General features: G+C 44.2%; 1 long non-coding RNA gene across 1 annotated transcript; it reads right to left on the bottom strand.

Moving 5' to 3' along the window:
- Positions 1–992: 992 nt before the first annotated feature.
- On the bottom strand, positions 993–4,699 carry LOC129384436 (uncharacterized). The gene is made up of 3 exons (XR_008612155.2): positions 3,946–4,699; positions 3,246–3,308; positions 993–1,224 (listed from the first exon to the last, which is right to left on the bottom strand). It is a non-coding gene; the product is annotated as an uncharacterized lncRNA (long non-coding RNA).
- Positions 4,700–7,485: the final 2,786 nt, after the last annotated feature.

Here is a 7,485-nt window from a genome sequence, read left to right as displayed (position 1 = left end):
CTTGAACGGCTAATTCAAAAGCCTAGTAGCTGTCTTGATCAAGACATTTTGTAGCCATGGACGTCTAGATGTACTTCACTAAGCCCTGCTAACGTTACGCTAAAAGTTGGCTAATGGACAGCTTGGCAAGAACAACTGAGGACTTTTATTAGACATTCCCTCAAATTTTTGCGGCAGCTGTTACAGTAGCACGACGTTTGCCCACTGTTACAATTTATTTTAAATGAGGCATGGACATCAGAAAAAAAGTTTATGTTGTCGGATAGAGTGATGCACAGGTAGTTTTTCCAGATGTGAACCATGGGAATGGTGTAGTACAGTCTCATTGGTCAATTAGTGCTTTTTAATTACACCAATCAATTGAATGCCGCCTGTCAGAATTATTTTGCAAATAAAACAAGATCTGTATTGTATGCTGATATCATTCCGATGTTCACCCATTGACCTAAACAAGAACATCTCTGCGTGAAACACGTCATTATTGACAAAACTTCGCCCTGCTGGGTCTCCACCAAATTGAAATAGCTTCTAGCAAAGAAAAATTTTGTCAGTGATGCTGCAGTTCAGGCAAAAATTACATCCTGGTTTCAGCTACAGGGGGCACAATAGCCTTACACCAGTATACGAAACAGAACACTGTGCTGCAATGAGTTAAAAAATAATGGATAGTACACATCTGGAAAAACACTCTGCGAACCACTCTAACTAGCAATATAAATATATTTTTTCTGATGTCCATGCTTCATTTAAAAGTAAATTGTAACTTACTTTGTGGGTGCCTCTTGTAAGTAACGCCACATGCTTGCACAGCATCACGCAGAAATAATGGCCCGTTCTTCGGCATACCATCCATTAGTGAATTCCTTGTACATTGCATGTTACCAGAACTGAAAGATAAATCATAATATGCTGTTATTTTTTTTCATAAACTGTATGATGAGCTTTTCATGCATAAAAAATGATTGCACGCGAAAATGCAGCAAGACATCAACTTCACACCATGTCACATACTCATACTTTATTACCTAATAAATTAGAAAAGATGCAGAAAGTGTAATCAACAAGAGTGACAAATAGCAGCAAAGGTGATCATGGATAAATCTTGAAGATGATTGCCGCCGCTGCCAGAGTAAGCCAGCCTTCGTAGGAGAGCACTTGCTGCCCACAAAAGCTTGCTGTCACAGGCCACGCGTGACGGTTCTTGTAGACATAGGCAAGCAATACCTGCACAGAAGAGGGGAAAAATGGTGAGGGAGGAAATGGGAATATTGAAATTGGAACTTCAATTAGTAATATGTGCTAAATAAGAAGTTTGGCTCACAATAAAAATAAATTTAAGCACTCCTTTCTCTTAAATTACGGGTATCTTAAGGTATGTATGCGATGATGTTTAAAATGACTAGTATATTTCCTATCATAAGAAGCCAACAAACACTGACACCAAGGACAACATAGGGAAAATTACTTGTGCTTAATAAATGAAATAAAGAAACGATAAATTAATGAAAACTAAAGTGGATGAAAAAACACCTTGCCGCAGGTGGTAACCGAACCCACAAACTTCGCATTTCGCGTGCTATGCTCTACCAATTCAGCTACAGCGGCATCGTTTTCCCATCCACTTTCTCGGGTATTTATGTGTTCTAGTAGAACCTGGGAATGTCAGCCAGCGCCACAACTCGGAGACCTTGTTCCTGGCATATAGTCATTAAGTTGCATAGCAGAGTCAGCCTTTAAATTATTTTATGCTGTTTTGTGGCTAAAAAGCCACTCATCAACCTGTCACACAATTCTGAGAAGCTTCCTGCAAAATATAATCAGTTTAAAACAGTAATTCACTCTGCAGGTAAATGAGATACTAACTTAATTAAAAAGTTAAATAGCGTTTTAAATTGTTGAACTAAAAGCAAGTTTGGCATTTTGTGCTGCCTAGCTGTTGCCTTTCTTTCAAACTTAAACATGACACAGTACACAGTAAGCAGGTAGCGTGCAAAGGAGGACTGGTGATAAAGTATTGTTCCAAAGCAACACTCCTAGCTGGATCAATCACTTTTGTTGATATATTTTCATGTGACCCTAATTGGATTAGGGCAATACCTCACACAAATGATGCAACACCTTGGATGATGCGTCATACAAAATTGAAAGTATCTCATGATGTGATCAAACGATAACATTGCCCACTGTCTTGGAAGTGTTAACATGCTGTTTGCGCAAGAAAGTGTAAAGTTATTCATATAGGTAGCAAATTCATCAGTGCATCTATAGCCTCAGGTAATTCTGAGAATCTATGTTGACTTGCAATTGAGAAGCCACTGCACACAAAAAGGTGTATTCAAGTAATGGTCCATGCTGAATAATTTCCCACCTAGTGAAAAGGCAAATGTGGCAGGCTAATGGGCTAGGGCGAATAGATTGCTAAATTCTGATAACACCTCCAATGATATTATTGAAATAGGTGATAAAAAACAGCACAGGTAAAATTGCAGTTATGAAAAAATTTTAAAAGCACCTCAGCAAACTGCTGGAACCCTCAGCATCATGCCTGTTCTACATGCACATATGTTGCAGCGCAATCTACATCTCAGACGCAGGCGCCTCCACACATCACTTTGTGATCTCCTCACAATAAGGTTAAAAACAGTCTGGCACAAGCTACCTGATGTGATTCATTTTGCAAGCGCCAGCCAAGTGCTGATGGTGGTAGAGCGAAATTGAAGTTTGTCCTTGTATGGAAGCCTCGGCCCACGTTTTATCAATTCTAGCGGCAAAGCACACCTTTTACAGCACACATAAATCTTAAATTAGACTGCTTGCTGATGCTGTACAGTAAATTCCCGTAAAGAAACTAAATCACACAGAAAACATTTAGAATACCAATCTAATCAAATACTGACTTGAATACATTTGTGCAGTAGGGAAGCAAGGTTTAATGTACACTGCTGTAGCAAATTTTTACTTATGTATGGTATACTTGTATGACACAGCAGACTTAATTTTTGAGTTCTTACATAGCAATGACTACCTACAGGTACATTTTGTAAGGCTTAGGGAAACTAATTATTACTAGAACTGCGTATGTACACTGAGATTGGTTATAATAGTGGCAGTTTATAATGGACCAATGCAAAAAAAATGCCCGTTTGTGAGACACCAACTAGCTATTTTAACACGAAGCGCTACCTGGCCTTAACCCATATAGAAAGCACTGGGAGGACCAGAGAGGGTACAGTACATTGGCTTACACTGATCATGATGAGGTCCCGTCATCCAGCTAGCGCCAAGGTACAAGAAGGATGTCCAGCCGTCTATAGAGTGAAAGGAACAAAATAAGATAGCATCAAGTCAGTTGAAAGGCAGATTTGCAATTACAACTAAGGTGACCCAGTCACAGCCATTCAATAATAAATGCCAAGTTGTCGTGTTTTCACTCCCAGATGAAGCACCTACTAGGTTAAAGGTTTTGCTGCTTATTTAGAACAAAACACAAGTGAAATTTGTACATCAGCAGACGATTTAATTTGGAATTGTATAGATGAAGTAAACATTGCAGTTATATTTTTGTTTTGCTATAAAGTGGGAACGCTACAAACTGCATAGTCACTGACACACGCGCGCACACGCAAGAACAAAAGGACACAAAATAGGGCGAGTTCAGTCTGGTTCAGCATTACAGCCAGCGCGTCGTCTTCGAGTGCACTCCTTTCGGTTGGTTCGTGCTACGTTAACCACAAAGACTAACAAGCAGGGCAAAGTTCTGACTGGTGTTGCGAAAGTCGTGGAGCGCGGTAGTGCTGAACGGCTGAACACAAGAAGAACCCTCGTATAAAAGTAATGACGAAAACTCGCAGGGCAGAAGAGCCCATATATCAAGAATTGTCGCGGGTAACACCTAAAAATATTCACATTGTTGACGAAAAACGAAGTGCAATGTATTTCACTTACCGGAAAAAGTGTTGTCCGAACGTGCGACGTATACAAAGACGCACCGAGACACGAAGGCGGCGAACGCAGATCACGCCATTGTGGTAGTAAGCCGTCGGCGAAAACACGCAATACAGCCGATGTCACGAAGCACTGATGCAAAACACACGGCAAGCAGAATCAGCACAGCTAAATGACTCCAATTAATATCCAGTATAAATGTACAGAACGGCTTTGAATGACGCACAAGTGGCATAACGAACCCACAACCGAGACATTGGGGGCGGCAGTGGCCGTTTTTTCAAACTTCCTGCCTCCCAGTGTTTCCAGCACAGAATCAGATGTCCGACAAATTTGGATTGTGTCGCCGAAGTGATCGCAGCGCGGTGGCTCTGTGACACCGCTGTGCAACGCCGGCGTTTCGCTCCTGCTGCTATCAGTATACCTGCTGCGCGAGCATAGAATGGCTTCCTGGCGTCGTGTGCGCGCCCCGTATGGAAAACAATAACACGCCCTTGATTGTTGAAGTTCTGATGTGAAATTATTTAATATCAAAGCCAATTAACTTATGTTGCTTCCAACGAGTTCGATTTGTCTGTGGCGTCTTTTATTCGCTAACGCCGACGGCCGACGGTAACCGCACTTTTAACACGTCGTTTGGCATTTTATGCACTTTTAGACAAAAAGATCTAGAAAAGTTCTTGAGTTAGACATTCTGAATGTGTTTACCAAAACACACTCTAGTGACACCAGTAGTGGGTTTTGCCGCAGATAGAATATATACTAGCATGTTCCAAGTGCGGAGGTTATGTTTAGAAGAAATTCTATCTTCAGTCTTGTCATAGACCAAGACGTCTATAGCCGTTTGTAGCCGTTTCAAAAAGTTTTTAAGAGGTTCTGTGTTTCGTGGGTGCCAAGACTGCGCAGTTCTTTACCGCTGCTTTCTAAGCCTCTATCATCGGGACGATGACCTTTTCTAAAGGGGGAGCAAATGACACAACTATATTTGGCAGAACCATAATTCAGCGGGTATGCACCAGTGGGGACGACGCTGAAGTAGCGCGGGTTTTTAGGTGAAGCGGGAAAAACGAAGAAGACGTTGTTGTTGTTCCCTTGGACGACTGATAAAGTGCGTTTCTTGGCTGTGCTGCTACACATACTCGTCGATCCCACGTCGTTACATTATGCTAATATTTGGCCCGTAAGCCGTATGACTTTTTTTTGTCCAGTGCATGCTTAAAGGGCCCCTGAAACGGTTCGGACAAATTTTGTAGACGTGTAGGTTACAGCTAGAGTTAATCATTCACATCGCAATTTGTGTGAAACGTCTCATATTAAGAGAGCTACGGACGCTTACAAGTTACCCTCCTCCATAGTCATGCATTTTCTCCTCAACTCGTTCCCCGAGTGATCGGGGCTAAGCTTCACCTTCACTGGCTCTGCGTCGTGATGGCACGTCGTGTCGTCGACTTCCGGTTCTCTAGGAACGAGCGCGCGAAGCCCCTCCAAACTCTCCGCCAGCTTCTTGGCAATCGACCCCAAGCGAGAGCTATCGAAGCAGCGTGCGTTGCGAGCATTCTATCGCAGCGCCCAACGTGTCTGGTATTCCGGTAACCACAGGCGAGCTGGGCGTTTCGGCGGTACAGTGGAGGCATAAACTCAAGCTGATGAAGGAACTTTAGCGTAAACGTACGTGAGCTGCCTGATCGGTCTGCACGGTCTAGCCACCCCTTGGCGCAGAGCTTAACCAGCCAAACAAAGAGCTTATATTGCTCTAACCAAGTGTAAACCATTTTAAACATTTAAAAAACAACGTGTTAACGATTACACTCCTGCGAAAAATTTACACCAGCAGCAAAGAAGAATACATTTCGTCACTGCTATTAAGTGTGGTTGAGCTCTATGGCACCAGGTGGCTGCGCCGTGCAAACCGTTCACATTGCGCTTCTGCTCGTCCCGTGAAATGACACGGTTAAATGGCCAGGCCCTGACCCCTTGCACTCGCGTTTACCCTAATACCGCACTCGCGAAACGCTATTGCGTTAGTAATCTTCCGGTGTCGGTAGTAGATATAGTACAGTTGTTAATCTTGTAGGCAGGGGGGATGTAGTTAGGTCGACGATGGAATGAAATGTGTACAATCTTCCTAACGTTTAGGGACATGAGCCATGTAGCACACCAGTCTTGAATATGAAAGATTGATTGATTGATTGAAAACTTTATTGTTCCACCGAGCTGGGGTGCCCGCCTCTTAACCTACACGTAGGTACGGGGGGAGGACGAAGCAGTCCCCGCGCGTTGAGGACGGTGAGTCTTCACGTTCTCAACGGCCAGGCAGATTGCTCGACGCTGGTCGTCTTCAGTCTCGCTCTGGAGCAAGGCCTCCCAGGCTTCTCTACTGTCAATGTTTTCCTTGGCCCCTGGGGAGCCAGCGCACTCCCATATTATATGGTCTAGCGTACCTTTTTTCTTACAAATTTTGCAGAGGGCGTCGTTATAGTCCCTCGTCTGTGTTAAGTAGATCCAATGTGGTGATGTATAATTGTTTCCCTGGAGGCGTCGCCAAATGCGAGCGTCCTCCAGAGAGAGAGACCGATGCGGAGGCGGAAAGATTCTTCTTTCGGCTTTGTAGTGATCGACAATTTCCCTGTACGTGATCATGCTATCTTTTATCCCTGGAACTGGCTGCTCTAGAGTTGCCCGGTGGTAGAGTGCTCGGGCGAGCTCGTGAGCGGCTTCGTTGCCTGGGACTTCTTCATGGGCCGGTACGCAAATAAAAGTTATGTCCCTCCTGGGAGGGTTCTTGAGTAGAATGTGGAGGGCTTCTTCCGAGATTCTCCTATTGTTAAAATTTCAGATAGCTAATTTGTTATCGCATAATATTACTCCCGCTTTTGTACCCGCACAAGCGAGCGCTACTGCAACCTTCTCGGCTGTACAGGCATCCCTCGTGCACGTGGAGCACACTATCTTAACGCACCCGTCGCCATCAACCACCGTCGATACCGCAGCCCCGTCTCTGCCGCAAGCGGCGTCCACGTACGCTACGCCATGCGCCGGTGTGTTTTTAAGTTTATTTACTAGAGCCTTAGCCCTGTGAACTCTCCTCTCTTTGTTGTAGATGGGATGCATATTTTTAGGTAGGGGGGCGATTCGGAAGCGTTTACGCACGTCCAACGGAATGTCTTTCTTGTCAGTCGGGGCACCCCTGTCGCATTGAATTCCTACCCATTCCATGATTTTTCTCCCTGTTTTAGACTGGCCTAATCTTTCCAACTGAGACACTCGTACTGCCTCAGTGAGTTCAACTAGCGTGTTGTGAACCCCATTTTGAGGAGGAGGTCTGTCGAGGTCGAGTCTGGGAGCCCTAGGGCTCTCTTAACGCTCTTCCTAATGATCGCATCTATTTTATCATTTTCTTCTCGTTTAAACACAAGATACGGTGTGGCATACGCTATACGGCTGGCAATGAAGGCTTGCATGAGTCTGAGGAGGCTGTTCTTTTTGAGGCCCCTGCCTTTGAGTGAAATTCTCCTAAAGATCCCCGTGACCTGCGCCGCG

Source organism: Dermacentor andersoni, chromosome 9, assembly GCF_023375885.2.
Source record: "Dermacentor andersoni chromosome 9, qqDerAnde1_hic_scaffold, whole genome shotgun sequence".
NCBI lineage: Eukaryota > Metazoa > Arthropoda > Arachnida > Ixodida > Ixodidae > Dermacentor > Dermacentor andersoni.
This window is presented reverse-complemented; position numbering and strand designations above follow the sequence as displayed.